Raw genomic sequence first — 23,294 nt, forward strand, 5'->3', positions numbered from 1 at the left:
CTATTCTGCCTCTATTTCAGTTTTCAAGTTGTGAAATGTTTCTTTCACCCGTTTGATTGCTTTTTCTTGACTTTTAAAAAGAGATTTATTGATTTTTTCCATTTTTCTCTTTTCCTTTATTTCTTTAGATAATTTTTCATTTCCTCTTTAAGGGTCTGTATCATGTTCATAAAATTATTTTAAATGTGGGTGTCAGTGAGGAGGCCTAGGTAATCTATGGGGCCTTGGGTAGTACTTATCCCTGGCGTACAGACTTTGAGTACCCATGCCACAGTATGGGAGGCTCTCTCAGCTGGGACTCTTGGGAGAGGGCCTAGGCCCTACCCTGGATGAAATGACAGTTACTGGAGATCCACCATGGAGTGCCTCACCCTCCTTGGGGATTGGATTGGAGATTGGGTGGGGGACTGAGGGACCTGATGGGGAAGGCAGGGGAGGAGGAGAGGGAGCTGGGATTCACATGTGAAACAAGATTGTTTCTAGCCTAAATTAAAAAAATTATGTAAGTATAATCCTTTGTCTTTCCTAGGGAGCTTGATGATGGCACTGGTGGCAGAAGTCATGCCTATGCTGTCCATCCATGCTTAAAACACTTATTTGGGGTATCCTAATTACTTAATAGTTTATAATGATGAGTGATACTCTCTGACATGATCAATTTAACTGATTTCGTCTTGCTCACTGTTCTGTATATGTCCAAAGTCTCTCATGTTGTTCCCTAATTGTACAAATGTAGAAACATGACACTGTAAAAATTTGTTCTTTTCATTAGCAGTATTCTGTACCTCATTTCTTATATCTTTTTCACTGAGAGACCCTTCGGGTGAGGGTCATCAGGTTTGCAGTGATGTCTGCCAATAAAATCAGCATTAGGTAAGACTGGGCAAGGAAACTCCAAATTCCAGTAGGACCTAATAAGTCACATTTCTGTTTTCTTCATCATTTCAGCTAATGTACTATGTCTTCCTAAATTGAGAAAGTGAGGTGGTCAAAAAGGGAAAGGGAAAAGAGATGATGATGGCAATGTAGTCTTCAGAGTATACTCAGATTTCCTGAAAAGGGTTTGAATAATTTGTGCTCAATTTTGTATAAAATGTGTGTTATAAACACAGTGTTTATTAAAGAAAAATGCTTTTATGTGCATAATTTATCTTTGACTTACATAATAAGAATATGTGTGTTGTAGGAAAACTGAGAAGAAATTCTTTGTCCATAGCTACCGCAGTAAAGAGCCAACATAATGAAGCCTGCACTTTCTTCCTCCTTAAAGATTTGAATGTTTTAGGTAAATATATGAACAAACTTTCAAGTTCCAGACAGAATAATCTTACCACAACCATAGACACAATTTGCTATAGCAGTTCTTAACCTATTTCTGAAACATCAGCAGTCTCTCCTTGTTCCTTGGTTTTCCAAGTGATTTCTGAATTTGATGTCTGACTGAATTACTGATCCGCACTTCTGCTTCTGCTTTATAGTAAGAACTTACTATTTCTTAATATACTTCTCTTTTTATCAAGAACTTAATAGTACTTATTTATTATATAAAAATAGTCATGCAATCTGGAAAATGTACAGAAATTATGAGAATAGAAATTTATAATCACCATTAATGGGGGCTTATTTTTTTGAAATGGAAAAATGTAACCTTAAACAAGTACAGCCATGGTTTAGGAGATTTAATACTCTGAGACGGTTACACAGAAAGGAACCTGTAAAGGAATAGAGTCAACAGAAACCTCAAATTAATTTTTTCAGTCTGTGATTAAACAGACTATTCCATAGCAGGAAGTAAATTCCCAGGACACATATAAAACTTTTATATAAAGAAAATAATATCTACATAAGATCATCATTAGAGTATAAATTTAGGTAATTACGTATTCTATACTTGTTAAGCATAAGAAAGAAATTTTCTTTATAAATGATAAAAAGTGAGGAAAATGAGTATGCAATGCCTGATAGTAAACCTGCAAGCTTTGACTGGTAATCTCATGACCTTCCTGAATGTTCTGTATTAATTCTGTACTGTGATTCTGTCTTAACAATGATACCTGACTGCCTACCATTTTTTAATTTTTGCTATTAAAATTATTTATCAATTGACAAATACATAATATTTTAGATACATATAAAATAGGATAAATATAATGTGTGTTATCCTCCCATCTAGAGATAAAAAAGTTAACTTACCCAAAATTTCAGTGTAAAAGAGATCCCATTACTTCCCAGTAAATGGCTGGAACCAAAAGTCAAAATAAAGCATGCACATGATATTTTCTACTCTCTCCAAGAATGTAATATAACCACTTATTCCTGACAAAATAATAGATACACAGAGGGAGAGAAAAGAAGTCCGCCACTGTACTTTTCTATTGTGTAGCCAGGAAAATAGCAAATGCTGTACACAAAAGGTATGTGGAGTAACTCAACTATCAGCTCACCACAGGGACCATTTGGATCTGAAAGAAGGACATCAAACTTCAATTTTTACAGTTTTGTCATAAATGGTTTTTCAAAATAGCTTCTTTGCAAAGATTAAGCCACAGATCAAAATATTGCCTATACACTTTATCCAGTGATAAATATCTAATGATACTACATTCATCCAGACAATGACCCACTCTGTGGAAAATTTTCCAGATAATATTTTCTGACAGATGTAGGAAAAGTCTCAGACTTTAGACCAGGTGAGTTTTGGGGATCAAGAAAGATAGAAACTAGAGGTCTGAGAACTGTATCCTCATGACCCCTTTGTGCAAGTACATCCAGTATTATTTTATTTTAGAAATAATCTTATTTTACTTATTAAACCCCAATTCCCTCACCATCCCATCCTCTCATGCTCCCATTGACCTCCCTAGACCACCTTCCACCCACCACAAAGGATAGTGAGATCTTCCACATGGGATCAAAGTCTGTCACATCATTTGGGGGCCTCTTTCTTGTATTTGGGCTGCAAAAGTATCTACCCATAGTGAATGGTTCCCAAGGTCCATTTGTGCACTAGGGATAAACACTAGCTCCACTCTTAGTAGTCCCATAGACTGCCCAGGCCTCTAGACAGGAAATCACATTCAGAGGGCTTGTTTTGGGCCAATGCTGATTCCCCAGCTTTATGACTAGGGTCTTTGTGCTCTCACTAGATCAGGTCAACTATTTCTGTGGGTATCTCCAGCACAGTCTTGTCTCCTTTGTTCATCCCTCCTCCTTCTCTATAACAGAATTCCAGGAGTGTGTAGCTGTGTGTGCCTGCTTCTGCTTCGATCAGTTACTGAATGAAGGCTCAAACTCATCTTTCTATGGTTGGGTTACTTCCCTCTTAATCTTTTCTTCTAGTTCCATCAATTGGCCTATAAATTTCAATATTTCATTTTCCCCCACTGAGTAATATTCCATTATGTAAATGTACCACATTTTCGTTATCCATTCTTCAGTTGAGGGGTGTCTAGGTTACTTCCAGGTTCTAGTTATTACAAAAAAACGATGCTATGAATGCAGTTGAATATATGTGCTTGTTCTATGAATGTGTGTTCTTTGGGTATATTCTCAGGAATAGGATTGCTGGGTCTTGAGGTAGACTGATTCCCATTTTCCTGAGAAACTGCCATCTGACAGAGGGCCGATTTCCAAAATATGCAATGAACTCATAAAGCCAGTCACCAAAACACCAAACAATCCAATTAAAAAGTGGGGCACAGAAATAAATAGAGAATTCTCAATAGAGAAATCTAAAATAGGTGAAAGACACTTGAGAAAAAATTAAGCATCCTTAGTCATCAGGGAAATACAAATCAAACAACTCTAAGATACCATCTTACACCGGCCAGAATGGCTAAAATCAAAAACACTAATGATAGTCTCTGATGGAGAGGATGGAGAGAAAGAGGAACACTCCTTCATTGCTGGTGGGAGTGCAAATTGTAAAATCACTTAGGAAATCAGTATTGCAGTTTTCCAGGAAAATGGGTATCAGTTCAACCAATATTATCTTTAGATGCATTCAATGACTGAATTTCATTAGCCACATCAATGCTTTCCGACAATCTCCAGGTCTGAAGCAGCAATTCATCTATAGGAACAGCAGAAGAGACATCCACTTCACAGTCACTCAGGGAAATTACAAGGTTTTTGTTCATGTAATATTCTCCTTAGTTATAACACAGATATATATCTCTTTGTGTTTATATCTTAGGGAAATATATTTCAAATTCTCAAAGGAAAAATAAATTTACGACAATATAACCAGCCAGACATTAGAGTTCAAGAAGAGATGAATGTTTCTGAAGCAAGTAATACTGAAGCAATTTTTACCATCAGGGCAGTCATATATCTTGTGAATCCTACACTAGAAGCAAATTACATGAAATATAATCACAAAAGTAATGTAAAACAGTGAGTCTGGGAAACAGGGAGGTTCCCAAGAGATATGCACTGTACCCCAGAGAATTGGAATCAGGCAATATCTCATGAGCAGATTAGGATCGTGGGGAGAGAATCAGGAAAAAGAGACGGGGATAAGAGCAGGGGACAAGAAATTTACAAAGAACTCAAGAAGCAAGTCTCCAAAACACCAAAGTATCCAATTAAAAGGTGGGGTACATATCTAAATAGAGAATTCTCAATGGAGGAGGCTAAAATGGCCAAGAGACACTTAAGAAAGTGCTCAACATCCTTAGCCATCAGGGAAATGCAAATCAAAACAATGCTGAGATACCACCTTACTCCTGTCATAATGGCTAAAAATCAAAATCACTGAAGATAATTTATGCTGGAGAGGATGTGGAGAGAGGGGAACACTCCTCCACTGCTGGTGGGTGTGCCAACTTGTACAACCACTTTGGAAAGCAGTATGGAGATTCCTCAGGAAAATGGGAATCAATCTACCACAAGACCCAGCAATTCCACTCTTAGGCATATATCCAAATGAGGCAAATTCATACAACAAGGGCATCTGCTCCACTATGTTCATAGCAGCATTATTTGTAATAGCCAGAACCTGGAAGCAACCTAGATGCCCCTCAACTGAAGAGTGGATAAAGAAAATGTGGTACATTTACACATTGGAGTGTTACTCAGCAGAAAAAAACAATGGTATCTTGAAATTCGCAGGTAAATGGATAGCACTGGAAGAAACCATCCTGAGTGAGTTGACCCATTAGCAAAAACACGAATACGATATGTACTCACTCATATATGGATTTTAGACATGGATCAGGAGAGTGCCAGTTTGCACTTCCACTGATAGAGAGTCTGGGAAACAGGAAAGAACCTAAAAGATATGCATAGTACCCAAGAGAAGAGGAATGATGCAAGATCCTCTGAAAAGATGGGGAACGTGGCAAGGGGTCGGGGGGAGTGGGAGCTGCGAAGAAGAGAGGGGGAGAAGAGGAAGAGAGAGTAGGTCATGGGGAACAGGAAGGTTGAGTGGGGTGTAGAATAGGGGGAAGAGGAATCAAAGGTTAGAAGACAGATCAGGCACCAGTGTAACCTCTAGTGATCTAAAGCGATGACACCAATTGGCAAGCTAAGCAATAGTGGAGAAACCACCTCGAATGCCCATTCCTGATAATGAACTTGATGTCTATAACCATCTGGGAGCCTTCATCCAGTGACTGATGGAAGCAGAGGCAAACACCCTCAGTTAAACACTGAACTGAACCCAAGGAACCCAGTGACAGAGAGAGAGGAGCGATGAGCCAATTGGCAAAGAATGGGCTGGCAAAACCAGCAGAGACAGCTGATCTGAACAGGGGAGAGCTCTTGGACCCCAGACCGACAGCGGGGAGGCCAGAATGGGACTGATCCGGACCCCCCGAATGTGAGTGTCAGTGAGGAGGCATGGGCAACCTATGGGGCCCTGAGCAGTGGATCAGTGTCTATCCCTGGAATACAAACAGTCATCGTGTGCCCATAGCACAAAGAGGGATGCTCTCTCAGCCTGGACTCTTAGAGGAATGCCTGGACCCTACCCTGAGTAAAATGACAGACTCTAGATATCCCCTATGTGGAAGGAATTGGCAATAGGGTGGGAGGCTGGGGGGGGTGGGAGGTGGAGGAGGAGGGGAGGGAGAGGAAACTGGGATTGACATGTAAAACAAACTATTTAAAATTAAAATAAAAAACAAAAAAACTTTATAGGAACACTGAAGGGAAACGATATAGGAGATGAAAGGTCAGAAATTTCTCTGGCACCAGGGCATGAACACTCAGCTACTTTTCTAAAATCAAAGCATCAATAACAGAACCTAAAAACCCTCTCAAAGAAAAAAACACATAGAGATTGCCAGAAAGAATATAAAAACCTAATCCTAATATTTAAAAGTTAGGCATTAATCATTATTTTCAGAACTTATAAAGAATAAGAATATAACTGCAATCCATATACTAAAGGTGATAATAAAGGTGACATACAGATTACTCAGAACCTGGTATACTCCTGAAAATGATACTCTAGCCATCACAATATGCTTAGCTGATTTCAAATTGTCAACAGTTAATCACAGGGCTCAAAAATCTTACTTATAACTGCATGTTTCCTGTCAGCTAGGACACAGTATGAATGAGATGTACCTACCTAAAAATAAACATTGGCTTGCTATGTAATGGTATTGGGTAAAGGACAATGACATCAAGATAGTGGAAAAGAAGAAAAGAAACTAAAATGTTAATAATCCTTGAAAATGACTAAAGAGAAATGATTTGAAATAGCTCATGCTAGAATGCATTTGAACTTGTATAAATAAAGATGACCTGAGCTAGTTGCAGTCATCAGTTTGAAAGATTACTGGTGGTTACACTCCTCACTTTTCACCGACTTTGTACAACCTTTCTGAGGCACAAGAACCCTGTTGGAGCTGGACTCCGGCATGGGTTAGATAAATAGAAGAGTATGTAATTTAAGATTATGGTTATATGTTAGCTAGGATTGTAAATGGTGATTACATGGGGAATCTAAGGGGAAGGAAATAGGGCAGATTGATATATTGTTCTTTAAAAGTCAATTGAATGAACAGTTTGAGGGCAGGATTTGCTCAAAGTGAAGTCTTATGTGACCTCAAGTTGTATTATTAACTCTGGTTTTGAGGTCCAGCAAATGTTCCAGTCTCTTAGAATGTAAGTGATATTTTCAGAATATTTCATTACCATTAGCTCTACTCATTCTCTTTCTTTCCCTTCTTCCAAAACTTTGAAAAACAAATAAGCAGCATTTTAACAAGTTTTTAAATTTTATTTGCATTGGTGTTTTGCCTGTAGGTATGTTTGTGTGAGCGTGCCAGATCTTGGAGTTACAGATAGTTGTTGGCTGTCATGTGAGTTCCAGGAATTGAACCTGGGTCAAAAGGCAAGTGAAGCAATAACTGCCACAGAGGTGAGTATGAATCCAATCACAGTCAAGGAGCTGTACTGGAAGCAGCTGAGGCTGTGTGCAAGTGGCCCCAGATGCTTTGCCCCTTTGTGTTGCATTACAAACTCAATCCAGAAGGCTGCTCTATCTAGTGGCTTTGTAGAATGGATAAGGAGAAGAGCTTATGCTCATTTGGCATCTCTTTATAGAAAATGAAATACATGTCATTTTGCAGTGTGAATTAGACAATAGGAATATATTTGTAGATAATAAAGAGGACTTACGTGAATATTGGAAAATGTTTTATCCACTCTTAATTATGAAGTACTTAATATAAAGCTTCAACTAGAACACAAGACATAGCAACACAAAAAGAAAAAAAAAAAGAAAAGCGTAATTGTCTCTAAGGTACAGTGTACCTGTAAAACCTCAGACATCTGAACAACCAACAAGAAAATGAGCTTTCTGTCAGTTGGGGCTATAAAACCTGAGTTAACTGATAAGCAATTGTTAATCTACCAGTTGTATAAAGTACACAATTTAGATATAGGAGGCAAATCTCTGTCATGTTTCCAGTGTGGTGCATATGTGGGAAAAGATGAGAAGGAATAGGAATTGACTACAAATTTCTACTGATCTCTTAGCATTGATTAATTATTATAATAACAAATGTACATGTCCTATATTATTTACAATAAGAGTGAGAGATTGATTATGAGATTTCATTTAGATTGCCTTCTTATATGTATACATTTTATGAAATGCCTACTGTGTCAGATTTTCAAACAGCCCCTGAAATGGCCCTTAATGTTGTCACTCACTGTATTTCTACTCCTCAACCCTGTCTTCCCCTCATCCCTGTTCAATCCTCCTGTTCCAGTACCCTATCCCCCGACACATCCATATGTTTATTTAGTTTCCCCCCCCCTTTAGGGAAATCTACTACTACCCCATAGTTCCTTACTTTATACCCAAACTCTGTGACTATATGCTCTATGATTGCTTGGTATTTTATTGACTTCATAATTTGCAATGCCTTTATTATCTGCAGATTTTCTAGGACTTTTATCCTGAAGAGATAAGGGCTTTTGTGGTTCCAATGGTGGGATCCTATGGTTTCTGTCCTTGTATGGTGTTATCGTGTATGAGAAGTTTTAAATTCAGTTTATAAGTATTTTATTAAAAAATTATTTTCCCAGATGTGTGTTGGTGACACATGCCTTTAGTCCCAGCACTCAGGGGCAGAGACAGATGAATCTCTTTGAGTTCAAGGCCGGCCTGCTCTACAAAGCGAGTTCCAAGACATTACCTCAGAGTTAAAGATTGGGAAATTTTTTTCCAATCAAATGGACACAGGAAACAAGCAGGAGGAAACAAGCAATCATAATATCTAACAAATTAGACTTTAAAATAAAATCAATTAAAAGAGATGAAGGAGGTCATTACACACTCATCACAGGTGAAATCCACCAAGATGAAGTGTCTATCCTGAACATGCCCCAAATACAAAGGCATCCACATTAAAAAAAAACATTACTAAAACTTAAATCAAATATAGAGCCCCACACACTTACAATGGGAGATTTCAACATACCACTCTCAACACTAGACAGGAATAAAGGACAGGAACTCAACAAAGAAGCAAAGGGTCTAATAGAAGTAATGACCCAACTGGGATTAACAGATATCTATAGAACATTTCATCCACATAAAAAAGAATATACCTTCTTCTCACCACCACATGGAACCTTCTCAAAACTCAACCACATACTTGGCAATATAGCAAACCTCAGCAGCTGCAAAAAAAAAATTGGAATAACTCCATACATCTTATCAGACCACCATGCATTAAAATTAGAATTCAACAACAACACAAATTGCAGAAAACCTACAAACTCATGGAAATTGAATAATGCAAAACTGCACCATTCCTGGGTCAAAGAAGAAATAAAAAAGGAAATTAAAGACTTCCTAGAATTCAATGAGAATGAAGACACAATATACCCAAACCTATGGGACACTTTGAAAGCAGTGCTACGGGGGGAAGTTCATAGCATTAAGTGCCCACATTAAGAAACTGGAGAATAGTTATACTAGAGAATTAACAGCACAGCTGAAAGCTCTAGAACACAAAGAAGCAAACTCCCACAGGAGGAGTAGATGCCAGGAAATAATCAAATTAAGGGCTGAAATCAATAAAGTAGAAACTAGGGAAACTCTTTGAAGAGAAAGTGGGAGATACTCTTCAATGAGTTGGTACAGGAGACTACTTCCTGAACATAACACCAGTGGCACAGACAGTGAGATAGACAATTAACAAATGGGACCTCCTGAAACTAAAAAGCTTCTGTAAGGCAAAGGACACAGGCAACAAGACAAAAAGGCAGTCCACAGAATGGGAAAAGATATTCACAAACCCCACATCTGACAGAGGGCGAATCTCCAAAATTTACAAAGAACTCAAGAAGCAGGTCTCCAAAACACCAAAGGATCCAATTAAAAGGTGGGGTACAGAACTAAATAGAGAATTCTCAATAGGAGGCTAAAATTGCCAAGAGACATTTAAGAAAGTGCTCAACATTCTTAACCACCATGTAAATGCAAATAAAAACAACTTTGAGATACCATCTTATTCCTGTCAGAATGCTAAAATCAAAAACACCAAAGACAATTTATTCTGGAGAGGATGTGGTGAAAGGGGAACACTTTCCCCCTGCTGGTGTGAGTGCCAACTTCTTAGCCACTTTGGATCAGTATGAAGATTTCTCAGGAAAATGGGAATAAACCTATCACCAGACCTAGCAACTCCAGTCTTAGGCATATTTCCAAAAGATGCTCATTCATACAACAATGATGTCTGTTCCACTGTGTTCAGAGCAGCATTATTTGTAATAGCTAGAACTTGGAAGCAAACTAGATACCCCTCAACCAAAAGTGGATAGAGAAAATGTGGTACATTTACACAATGGAGTACTGTGAGGAGCCGCCCTCGCTATCGCTATTGCCGTTAGAAGATGGCGCTGACATCTGCTGTCAGTTGGAGTTAACCGTTAGAAGATGGCGCTGACATCTGCTGTCAGTTGGAGTTAACCGTTTAAGCTGTGCCTCTCCCGTGGCGTCATCTGGGGTGATGTGCAAACCACCAATCCCGGCTCTACACGTCTCACTCGGAGCTCCTAGGCTTATATAAGGGGCTGGGTTTCTTAGCTTGGGGTCTCCCTCTAAGAAGCTGATCATCTATCTCTCAAGATGCATTAAAGCTTTACTGCAGAAGGATCCGAGTGTTCTGCGTCGTTCTTGCTGGCGAGACGGTAGCGCGGGACATCTGGTGCCGAAACCCGGGAACTCTTCAACATTGCCGGCGCCGCGGGAGACCCCTCGGAAGACGGGGCGGATTCAGAACTGCAGGGACGTAAGTTCAGAGAGGTATGCTTTATCCTGAACACCCCCTTTCTCGACTTTGGCCTTAGTTTGTCATCACCGTGGGACGGGTCAGTGGAGGCTTTGGTGCTAGTCCTGTTTGTCCTTCTCCTTCATCGTGGCTGGTGCTGACAGAACGGTGCTGTCAGTCTGGTGCTGTCAGTCTGGTGCTGTCAGTCTGGTGCTGTCAGTCTGGTGCTGTCAGTCTGGTGCTGTCAGTCTGGTAACTGAGTTGAGCGCCGTTTTTTAGATAAGCCGCTAGCGCGATGGGGTTGTCACAGTCAGTGGTTACTGCCCTACAGACTGTGCTAAAACAAAGAGATCTTAAAATTGCACCACGAACACTTCAAAATTTTGTGAAGGAGGTAGATAGAGTGGCACCATGGTATGCTTGTTCCGGGTCCCTCACTGTGGCCTCATGGAACAAGCTAGGTAAAGAACTAGACAGGAAGCATGCAGAAGGAGATCTCCACTTAGGTACCAAAGCCATTTGGAAGCTAGTTAAAAACTGCTTGGAGGATGAGGCCTGTCACCCTGCTATAATAGAAAGTCAGGGAACCTTAGAGGAAGTTCAGGATAGCATGTCAGAAACTGAACGGAGTGAGAGAATGGGAGCTCGCAAAAGGAAAGACATGTCTAAGAAAAAAGGCCCTCCCAAGAAGTTAAGAAAGGGGAGAGAAAGAAGGGAGTGATCATTCACCCCCTAACAAATCTAAGAAAAAGAAAAAGCCAGAATCTAGTCTATACCCTACAGTAGAGCTAGAAGCCTTGGAGCTAGATAATTCTGATTCTGACACTCTGTATTCTAGCGAAGAAGGTGGTCTAGAGGAGGAGGTGGCACGGTATGAGGAAGAAAGATATCACCCTGATAGACACCGGCCACTGAAAACAAAAATGAATGTGAGACCACCACCTATAAATCCGGCGGGCTCACGCCCCTCAGCGCCTCCGCAGTATGAGCTTCGGCTGAATACTGGTACTGACTCCTTTTTACCTTTAGAGGAACGGAGAAAAATACAAGTAGCTTTTCCAGTATTCGAGAATGCGGAAGGCGGAAGAGTACATACCCCTGTAGATTACAATCAAATCAAAGAATTGGCCGAATCCGTTCGTAATTATGGGGTCAATGCTAACTTTACCACATTACAGGTGGAAAGGCTTGCTAATTTTGCCATGACTCCCACTGACTGGCAGACGACAGTGAAAGCAGTGCTTCCCAACATGGGACAATACATGGAATGGAAGGCTCTCTGGTATGATGCAGCCCAGGCACAAGCTAGAGTTAATGCCACGGCTGAAGATGAGAATCAGAGGCAGTGGACATTTGAAATGCTGACAGGTCAGGGTCAACATGCCCTTAATCAAACCAACTACATCTGGGGTGTCTATGGTCAGGTGTCGGCCGCCGCTATTAAAGCATGGAAGGCCCTCACAAAAAGGGAGAGTCCAGTGGACACCTTACAAAGATTGTCCAAGGACCCCAAGAGCCATTTTCAGACTTTGTGGCCAGAATGACAGAGGCCGCCAGTCGCATCTTTGGTGATTCAGAACAAGCTATGCCCCTGATTGAGCAACTTGTCTATGAACAAGCAACCCAGGAATGTCGAGCGGCTATCGCCCCTCGCAAAAGCAAAGGTTTACAAGATTGGCTCAGAGTGTGCAGGGAGCTGGGGGACCCCTAACCAATGCAGGACTAGCTGCCGCCATTTTACAAACGCACAGGTATAGAGATTTATCTAGTCGAAAAGCTTGTTTTAATTGTGGGAGAATGGGGCACCTTAAGAAAGATTGTCAAGCCCCTGAAAGAACAAGAGAATCGAAGCTTTGCCATCGTTGTGGTAAAGGTTATCATAGGGCTAGCGAATGCAGGTCAGTCCGGGATGTAAAAGGGAGGCTTCTGCCCCCTATTGAAGAACCCAAGGTACCCCAATCAAAAAACGGGTCACGGGGCCCATGGTCCCAGGGCCCTCAGAAATATGGGAACCAATTTCAGAAAAGCAATCAAGAGGAAGTAGAGGCTTCCGAGGAACCCCCGGAATGGACTTGCGTGCCGCCTCCGACTTCTTACTCATGCCCCAAATGAATGTTCAACCGGTCCCAGTCCATTCCCCTGGACCTTTGCCCCCTGCCACCATTGGGCTTATTCTGGGCCGTGGCTCCTTAACTTTACAGGGACTCATTATATATCCTGGAATTGTTGACCCGTATCATAAAGAGGAGATTCAAGTTCTCTGTTCTAGCCCTCGGGGTGTATTTTCTATAAAGCAGGGAGATAGAATTGCACAACTGGTGTTGCTGCCCTCCCTCGGGGATGGAGAAACCTACACTTTACAAAAAAGGGCTATGGGATCTTCTGGAAGTGATTCAGCCTATCTGGCTATACCCCTAAATGAGAGACCTACAATAAAATTGTTAATTAATGGAAAAGAATTTGAAGGGATAATGGATACGGGAGCAGACAAAAGCATTATTTCACTCCATTGGTGGCCGAAGTCTTGGCCCACTGTTGTTTCATCTCATTCTCTACAAGGTCTTGGATACCAGTCCTCTCCTGCCATCAGTGCCTCAGCCTTAACCTGGCGGAATGCTGAGGGCAAACAGGGATGTTTTACCCCCTATGTGTTGCCACTCCCTGTAAATTTATGGGGACGGGATGTGTTACAAGCCATGGGCATGACCCTAACTAATGAATACTCCCCCCAGGCATCAGCCATTATGGCAAAGATGGGGTATACAAACGGTAGAGGCTTGGGTAGGCAAGAACAAGGCAGAATAACACCCATTACGCAACACGGAAATCGGGGTAGAAAAGGACTGGGTTTTATTTAGGGGCCGTTGAGGCTTCACGACCCATACCATGGAAAACAGAGGAGCCGTTATGGGTCTCTCAATGGCCTCTATCCTCTGAAAAATTAGAGGCTGTCACAAGATTAGTGCAAGAACAGGAACGGCTGGGGCATCTAGAGCCTTCTACCTCCCCATGGAATACACCAATTTTTGTTATTAAGAAGAAATCTGGGAAGTGGAGATTACTCCATGACCTGCGGGCCATTAACAATCAGATGCATCTTTTTGGCCCTGTTCAAAGAGGCCTTCCTTTGCTTTCTGCACTTCCTCAAGATTGGAAGCTTATTATTATAGATATTAAGGATTGTTTCTTCTCTATTCCACTTTACCCACGGGATAGACCAAGGTTTGCCTTCACTATCCCTTCTCTTAATCATATGGAACCAGACAAGAGATTTCAGTGGAAGGTACTGCCGCAAGGCATGGCCAATAGCCCAACAATATGTCAGCTGTATGTGCAGGAGGCTTTGGAGCCAATTAGGAAGCAATTTACATCTTTAATCGTTATCCATTATATGGACGATATTCTTATTTGTCACAAAGAGTTAGATGTTTTACAAAAGGCTTTCCCCATGCTGGTGGCTGAATTAAAACAGTGGGGATTAGAGATTGCCTCAGAAAAGGTTCAAATTGCAGATACAGGCCTCTTTTTGGGCTCAATGATTACTCCCAAAAATATAGTTCCTCAGAAAATAGAAATTCGCAAAGACCACTTACAAACATTAAATGATTTTCAGAAACTTCTGGGAGATATAAATTGGTTGAGGCCCTTTTTAAAAATTCCATCTGCTGATCTAAAACCCCTCTTCGATCTCCTGGAGGGTGAGCCTCATATCTCCTCACCCAGAAAATTTACCCCTGCCGCCCACCGAGCCTTACAGATGGTGGAAGAGGCCTTACAGGAAGCACAATTACAACGTATTGAGGAGTCACTACCTTTTAATCTGTGTGTTTTTAAGACAGCTCAATTGCCAACTGCAGTCCTGTGGCAACATGGACCATTACTTTGGATTCATCCAAATGCTTCCCCTGCTAAGATTATTGACTGGTACCCTGATGCTGTTGCACAGCTCGCGCTCGCGGAATAAAAGCAGCTGTTACACATTTTGGCAGGGATCCTGATTCCTTGATTGTGCCTTATACTGCTGCACAAGTTCAGACCTTGGCAGCCACATCTAGTGATTGGGCAGTTTTAGTTACTTCCTTTTCAGGACAAATTGATAATCATTTTCCAAAGCATCCAATTTTACAGTTTGCCCTAAACCAGGCTATAGTGTTTCCACAAGTGACAGCTAAAGACCCACTCCCAGATGGGACTGTGGTGTACACTGATGGATCAAAAACTGGTATGGGAGCTTATGTGGTCAAGGATAGGGTTATATCTAAACAATATAATGAAACTTCACCTCAAGTTGTAGAATGTCTGATAGTACTGGAGGTTCTTGAGGCTTTTCCAGGACCCCTCAATATTGTATCAGATTCCTCTTATGTGGTTAATGCAGTTAATCTCCTTGAGATAGCTGGAATAATAAGATCCTCCAGCAGAGTTGCTAACATCTTTCAAAAGATACAAGCTGCCTTGTTAAATAGGAGATTTCCTGTTTTCATTACCCATGTCCGAGCACATTCTGGACTCCCAGGTCCCATGTCCTTAGGGAATGACTTAGCGGACAAGGCTACAAAGCTGGTGGCCGCTGCCTTGTCTACCCATGCACAAGCAGCAAAAGAATTCCATAAGCGCTTTCATGTGACGGCTGAGACCTTGCGCCGTCGTTTTGCTCTATCCAGGAAAGAGGCTAGGGAAATTGTTACTCAATGCCAGAATTGCTGCGAATTCTTACCTACTCCCCACATGGGAATAAACCCACGTGGCATTAGACCATTGCAGATGTGGCAGATGGATGTTACTCATATTCCCTCTTTTGGAAGGCTTCAATATGTTCATGTTTCTGTTGACACCTGTTCTGGCGTAATGTTCGCCACACCCCTAACAGGGGAAAAGGCCTCATATGTGATTCAACATTGCCTTGAGGCCTGGAGTGCTTAGGGAAAACCCAGAATTTTAAAAACAGACAATGGACCAGCATATACCTCTCAAAAATTCCGACAGTTTTGTCGGCAAATGGATGTTACCCATCTAACTGGCCTACCTTATAACCCTCAAGGACAGGGCATTGTGGAACGTGCCCATCGTACACTCAAATCATATCTGATTAAACAAAAGGGAGTATTGAGGATGTTCTACCCTCGGTACCAAGAGTTGCTGTATCCATGGCACTTTTTACCCTTAATTTCTTGAACTCTGATGCCCAAGGCCACACTGCGGCCGATCGCCACAGTTTAGAGCCTGATAGGCCAAAAGAAATGGTAAAATGGAAAGATGTCTTGACTGATCTCTGGAAAGGCCCGGATCCTATTCTTATAAGATCCAGGGGAGCTGTGTGTGTTTTTCCACAGGAGGAAGAAAACCCCCTGTGGATCCCTGAAAGACTCACTCGAAGAGCTCCTTCACAACTCCAGAATAAGAAGGATGGAGGCCAAGTGGGTGATGAAGACTCTCCTACTCGGGATGATGGTTCCTAGTATGATGGGAGAGTTACGGTGGGCCATCATGTCTACCTTCCCCCTACCGATGCCAGTGATGCAGAATGCCCAGGTGTTCCCTAGATTTTTCACAACTAATAGAGAGTTGGGGCTTGCCTTTTTGCCTTTAGATCCTCAGATACAGAGTTTTCAGGATGAGAGAACCTTGTCATTAGTAGGAAGCTTGTGCTTTACTGTGATTTCTTCATTAAAGGATAATTTTATTCATATGGATCCAGAAAGATCTAATGCTAATCCTTTTGAATTAATGGAAGCTGTACTGATCTTTCTCCTATGATAGTGAGAAGGGACAGATTACTTTTGATTGGAAAGGGGCATTAGGCAACAGTCTGAGTGAGGGACAGAGCTATGGATCATCTGATTGGTCCTCCTCCAATGTTAAGTATACCCCTTTTAAGAGAACTAATTATTCAGCTGCCCTTTATTTGGGTTGTGAGTAATGATACCTTAGGTAAGAATCAGAAAGAAATAAATTGCTCTGCTTAGAATTGTTTTTATGCATTATGCTGGGATGCTATTAAGCACCCTTTTGCTTTGGTAATGCGCATGCCTCGATTTGTTCCAGTTCCTGTTGAGGCGCCAAGTAATTTGAGTTTGTTTAGGGAAAAGCGAGATTTTTGGGATCTCTGCTATTATTGTGGGCCTGATAGCCACCGCCGCGGTTACTGCTTCGGTTACCGCCTCGGCCCTTGCACTTTCTGCCACTGTGCAGACAACTCAAACCATTAATGAACTATAGGCCACTGTGACCATGGTCCTAGATAAACAGGCCACTGCCAATTCTCAGATACAAGGAGGCCTGATGTTGGTAAACCAACAGATTAATTTGGTTCAGGAACAATTGGATATATTGTGGCAGATGGCCCAATTGGGATGTGAACAAAAGTTGCCTGGCCTTTGTGTCACTTCAGTACAATATGAGAATTTTACAAGAGCAGCTAACCTGTCACAAGCTCTGTCTCAACATTTATTACAGAATTGGACTTTTGAGTTTGAGCAGACACTCCGTGAGTTGAGAATGGCGATCCTGCAAGTGAATTCGACGCATCTGGATCTTTCTCTGATGGAAGGCCTCTCCTCCTGGATTTCATCTGCATTTTCTTATTTTAAGGAATGGGTGGGGGTAGGATCATTTAGCCTAGTTCTCTGCTGTGGAATAGTGTTGATGCTTTGGATGGTGTGTAAGCTCAGAGCCCAAACAAAAGAGACAAAGTGGTGGTGGCACAAGCACTTGCTGCCTTAGAACACGGAGCCTCCCCTGACATTTGGTTAACCATGTTAAAGCAATAGGTCGCTGGCCTCCCAGCTCTTGCACCCCACGAGGCTAGTCTCATTGCACGGGATAGAGTGGGTAGGCTTCAGCAGCCCAAGGAGTTGCAAGGCTAAGCACTGCACAGGAGAGGTCTGCGGTATAACGACTTTCTCCTGGGAGATAAGTCATCTTGCATGAAGGTTCTATGTCATGATCTCCTTCCCCCAGAAAAACGACATCGGACTGGTCAGGGCTCTCTCTGGGGATAAGACCCTGGAGAGGAGCTTTGTACATGTTCCGAATTTGCACATGGGGATTTGACCTCTATCTCCACTCCAAAGTTGTGGGTGTCCTATTGCTTCAAAAATAAATGAATAGGGGGAGATGTGAGGAGCCGCCCTCGCTATCGCTATTGCCGTTAGAAGATGGCGCTGACATCTGCTGTCAGTTGGAGTTAACCGTTAGAAGATGGCGCTGACATCTGCTGTCAGTTGGAGTTAACCGTTTAAGCTGTGCCTCTCCCGTGGCGTCATCTGGGGTGATGTGCAAACCACCAATCCCGGCTCTACACGTCTCACTCGGAGCTCCTAGGCTTATATAAGGGGCTGGGTTTCTTAGCTTGGGGTCTCCCTCTAAGAAGCTGATCATCTATCTCTCAAGATGCATTAAAGCTTTACTGCAGAAGGATCCGAGTGTTCTGCGTCATTCTTGCTGGCGAGATGGTAGCGCGGGACAGAGTACTATTTAGCAGAAAAAACAATGGAATACTGAAATTTGTAGGCAAATGGACGGCACTAGAAGATACCATCCTGAGCGAGGTAACCCAGTCACAAAAAGAGAAACATGGCATGTACTATCTGATATATAGATTTTAGACATAGATCTGGGGAGTGCCAGCCTACAATCCCATTGCCTAGAGACTGGGAAAAAGAACCTTCATTCAGTGATGGAAGCAGAGGCAGACTCCCATGGCTAAGCACTGAGCTGAACTCAAGAAATCCAGTGACAGAGAGGCAGGACTGATGATCAAAGGGATTAAGACTGGGCTGGCTTAACAGCTGACCTGACATGGGATAGCTCTTGAATCCCAGACTGATGCCTGAAAATCCAGCATGGAACTGATCAAGACCCCCTGAATGTGGGTGTCAGTGAGGAGGCCTAGATAATCTATTGAGCCTTGGGTAGTAGATCAGTATTTATCCCATCTATACAAATTGACTTTGGACTCCCATCCAACAATGAGAAATGCACTCTCACTCTGAACTCTTGGGGGAGGGTCTAGGCCCTGTCCTGCATGAAATGACAGATTATGGTCACCCCCATGGAGGGTCTCACCCTCCCTGGGGAAATGAGGGGATATTGGGGGTTTGGTGGGAGGGCACGGGAGGAGGGGAGGGAAAGGGAGAGGGATCTGGAATTGACATGTGAAGCAACCTTGTTTCTAATTTAAATTTAAATTTAAAAATAAATAATAATAAAAAAGAACAATAAAAAAGAATTTGTTAAATACTCTTTATTGCTGGGCACTATTTAACTTTATATGGGCTAAGCAGATTACATTTAGGTATTTAAATGTATATACATATATATTAGTTTATGCAATAACATTAATGGACATAGATCATATGAATTTGAAAGACAGAATTAATATGAGGGGGTTTGGGGGAAGAATGAAAGGAAAAGTGTGGAGCCACTATAATTGATATTTTATATAAATATATCTTGGTAGCTCTATTAGCCTAGTTTTAATATTACATTTTAAATGCTTTAAAGTTTACTTTTATTCGCTTGTTATATTCTTTGTGAATTTCAAGTTTTTGTCTTTGTTTATTCATGAGAAATATTCCTGATCCACAATTCTCTCTGGTTTGGAGTTCTTTGTAACAATGCCATAATGCTTGCCAATAGGAATATGGAGTCAGTCATCTGACCCATCCCAGGAGTAACCATGCAAAGTATAGTTTTGTAGTATCGTCAAGGAATGGAGACCCATGAGGAGAATTCTGAGTGTTTGAGAGAACGCTCTAAGAAAACAGGACTAAAGTGTTGCGAACTCAATTTCTTCAAAACACAAAATTTTTCTTGAAATGTATTTTCAGCCTCCTTCCAAATGTAAAAGATAGGGGTATGTCTATTCCAGGTTAATCACTACTGCATGTTACCCAGATAATGTTTAAACTGATCTTTGTGTGCCTCTGCAGTGGCTGGAAAGACAATGATCTCCTAAGGGAGTGCACTATTAGGAGGTGTGGCCATGTTGGAGGAAGTGTTTCACTGTGGGGGTGGGCTGTGAGGTCTCTTCTGCTCAAGCTCCCTCTGTGTGCCTTTCAGTAGACTTTCTGTTGCCTGAAAGATGTAACACTCTCAGTTCCAGCATCACATTTGCCTGTACGCTGCCACACTTCCCTTCATGTTAGTAATGTACTGAATATCCTGAAACTGTAAGTGAGCCACCACACTTAAATGTTTTCTTTATAAGACTTGCCATGTGATAATCTCTCTTCACAGCAATAAAAACCTAACTCAGACAGCCTCTATGAAAAAAATATATTTTTGATTACTTGCTCATTTGTTTGTCACACATGACTTGTCCTTGTGATTGTATAAGGCTTCAATCCATGTGATCTTTACTCGTATGCCCCTTCTTAGCCCTCAGAGTATACATTGTCTGATTGTCTTATAAAGTTGTCTATCACATGAGTCTTTAGTCTTCCTCATTTGGCTGCATTCTCCCAAGATCCACTTTCTCTATAACTGTGACAAGTGGCTTCTGCACAGAAAGCTGAAGTTAGTTACATGATAGCAGAGTGGGAAACATAACAGAAGGAGATATATATTAGGTAAAAATATATATATATTTGTATATATATATATATCTTAGGTATAAAAAGTTTACACCTAATATTAGAAAAACTGTATACAATAAGTACAATAAGTGTATACAATATATACAGGCATTATTACATTAACAGTGTCTCCCACTATAAGTGTGTGTGGCGCTTTATATGTGATTTAAGTTTTAGTAATGTTTCTTTTACGAATATGGATGCCTTTGTATTTGGGGCATAGATGTTCAGAATTGAAACTTCATCTTGGTGGATTTTACCTGTGGTGAGTTTGTCTCTTTGGATTGATTTTATTTTTAATGTCTAATTTGTTAGACATTAGCATTGCTACCCCCACTTGTTTCTTGGGTCCATTTGATTGGAAAATCTTTTCCCAACCTTTAACTCTCAGGTAATGTCTGTGTTGAGAGTGAGGTATGTTTCTTGTATGCAGCAGAAGGATGAGTTTTGTTCTGGAATCCATCCTGTTAGCCTGTGTCTTCTTTTGGGTGAGTTAAGGCCATTAATATTGCGGGATATAAATGACCATTGTTTGCTCATTCTTCTTTGATTTGGAATGGTTGTTGGTGGTGGAATTATATTTGGAATTGTACCCCGTTTTTGTTTTGGCTGTTGGTAAAGTGGGATTCTCTAATGCCTATGTTTTTCTGGTTGTAGTTAACTTCCTTGGGTTGGAGTTTTTGTTCCAGAAATTTCTGTAGGTCTCAGTTAGTGGATATGTTTTGCTTGAGTCTAGTTTTGTCATGGAATATCTTGTTTTCTCCATCTATGGTGATTGAGAGCCTTTCTGGGATTAGTAGTCAGGGCTGGCATCCATGGTCTTGTAGTGTTGGTAGAATATCTATCCAGGGACCTTCTGGCTTTCAGAGTTTCCATAGAGAAGTCAGGTGTAATTCTGATAGGTTTGCCTTTATATGTTACTGGCCTTTATCCTTAGCTGCTCTTAATATTTTTTTCTTTATTCTGTATATTTGGGGTCTTGAGTATTATGTGGCGAGGGGACTATTTTGTGATCCACTCTATTTGGTGTTCTTTAAGCTTCTTGTAGCTTCATTGGCATGTCTTTCTTAAGGTTGGGAAAGTTTTCTTCTATGATTTTGTTTAATATGTTTTCTGCCCCTTTGAGGTGGTTTTCTTCACCTTCTTCTATACCTGTTATTCTTAGGTTTGTTCTGTAAAAGGGTGTCCCATATTTCCTGGATATTTTGTGTTAGGGATTTGTTGGACTTAAGATTTTCTTTGGTTGATGAATCCATTTCTCCTAGTGTATCTTCAACACCTGAGATTTTCTCTTCCATCTCTTGTATTCTGTTGTTATTGCTTGTATCTCTATTACCTGACCATTTGTCCAGCTTTTCTATTTCCAGCCTTTCTTCAGATTGTGTTTTTTTATTGTCTCTATTTCAGTTTTCAACTCTTGCATTGTTTGAATTGTTTCCTGCAATTGCAGTTTATCTTTTCGTCCATTTGTTGCATTTAATGAATTTTTGGTTTGCTTTTTCTTCCATTTCTTGCATTTTTTTGTGATTTTTTTCATTTATTGCATTTTTTTGGTTTGGTTTTTCTTCCGTTTCTTTGAGGGATTTTTCCTATGTCCTCTTTTAGGGCTTCTATCATTTTCATGAAGTTGTTTTTACGGTCATTCTCTTCTGCTTCACTTGCATTGGAATGTTGGAGTCTTGCTGGTATGGAGTCTCTAGAATCTGGCCTTTTCATGTTTGTTTTTATTGTTGCTGAGTGTGTTTTTGTATTGTCTCTTTCCCATCTCTTCTTTTAGTGGGTGCAGAAAGAGCCCCTTACTGGTATGGTGGTTTGGGGACCAGAGTTCCTTTTTGGTGGGTGAAAGCAAGACCAATACTCTGGTAGTTTTTCTATTCTTTGTCCTAGTTCTGTTTTCCATGGGTGGAGAAGAAGCCCAGGAATCTGGGGTGCATAGTCTCCCACCTGGTCTTTTGGTCCCTTTTTGGGAAGTGAAGACCTGGGATCTGGGTTGCTTGGCTCCTGCTGGGATGGGAAGCTCTGTGGCAGTCCCCAGGCAATCCCCAGGCACTGGAATGAAGGCCTGGATGCAGGGCCTGTTTTACATGGTCTCGCTGTACCTGCTGGTCTCCTGGTCTTGTTGGTGGATGAGAAGACCTGGAATCTGGGGTGCTTGGCTCCCGCCAGCATGGGAAGCTCTGTGGAAGTTGATGCCTAAAGTTTTAACACTCAGAAGGATGAAACAAGAAAATTGAAATTTTAAAAACATCTCATCTCTTTACATAATCAAACATATCTAGTTAAAAACATGGGAAATGAATTTGCCTCATTTGGATATATGCCTAAAAGTGGAATTGCTGGGTCTTGTGGTAGATTAATTCCCATTTTCCTGAGGAATCTCCATAATGATTTCCAAAGAGGCTGTACGAGTTGGCACTCTCACCAGCAGTGGAAGAGTGTTCCCCTCTCTCCACATCATCTCCAGCATAAATTGTCTTCATGGATCAGTATAGTGCCAGTCTGTTCTTCCACTGATAGAGAGTCTGGAAAACAGGAAAGAACCTAAAAGATATGCATATATGCATAGTACCCAAGAGAAGAGGATTGGGACAAGATCCTCTGAATGGATGGGGTGGGGGGGAGTGGGAGCTGGGAGCTGGGAAGAAGAGAGGGGGAGAAGAGGAAGAGAGAGTAGGTCATGGGGGAACAGGAAGTTTGAGTGGGTGGGGGTAGAATAGGGGGAAGAGGGAATCATAGGTTGGAAGACAGATCAGGCACCAGTGTGACATCTAGTGATCTAAAGGGATGACACCAATTGGCAAGCTAAGCAATAGTGGAGAGACCACCTCGAATGCCCATTCCTGATAATGAACTTGATGTCTATAACCATCCGGGAACCTTCATCCAATGACTGATGGAAGCAGAAGCAAACACACACAATTAATCACTGAAATGAACCAAAGGATCCCAGTGACAGAGAGAGAGGAGTGATAAGCAA

At 41.4% G+C, this 23,294-nt stretch overlaps 1 pseudogene; it reads right to left on the reverse strand.

Annotated features, from left to right (window-relative positions):
- Window positions 1–3,977: 3,977 nt before the first annotated feature.
- Window positions 3,978–23,294, reverse strand: part of LOC101842859 — a 28,209-nt pseudogene continuing 8,892 nt past the window's right edge.

This window comes from Mesocricetus auratus, unplaced genomic scaffold (assembly GCF_017639785.1).
Source record: "Mesocricetus auratus isolate SY011 unplaced genomic scaffold, BCM_Maur_2.0 Super-Scaffold_100006, whole genome shotgun sequence".
In the NCBI taxonomy this organism is placed as follows: Eukaryota; Metazoa; Chordata; class Mammalia; order Rodentia; family Cricetidae; genus Mesocricetus; species Mesocricetus auratus.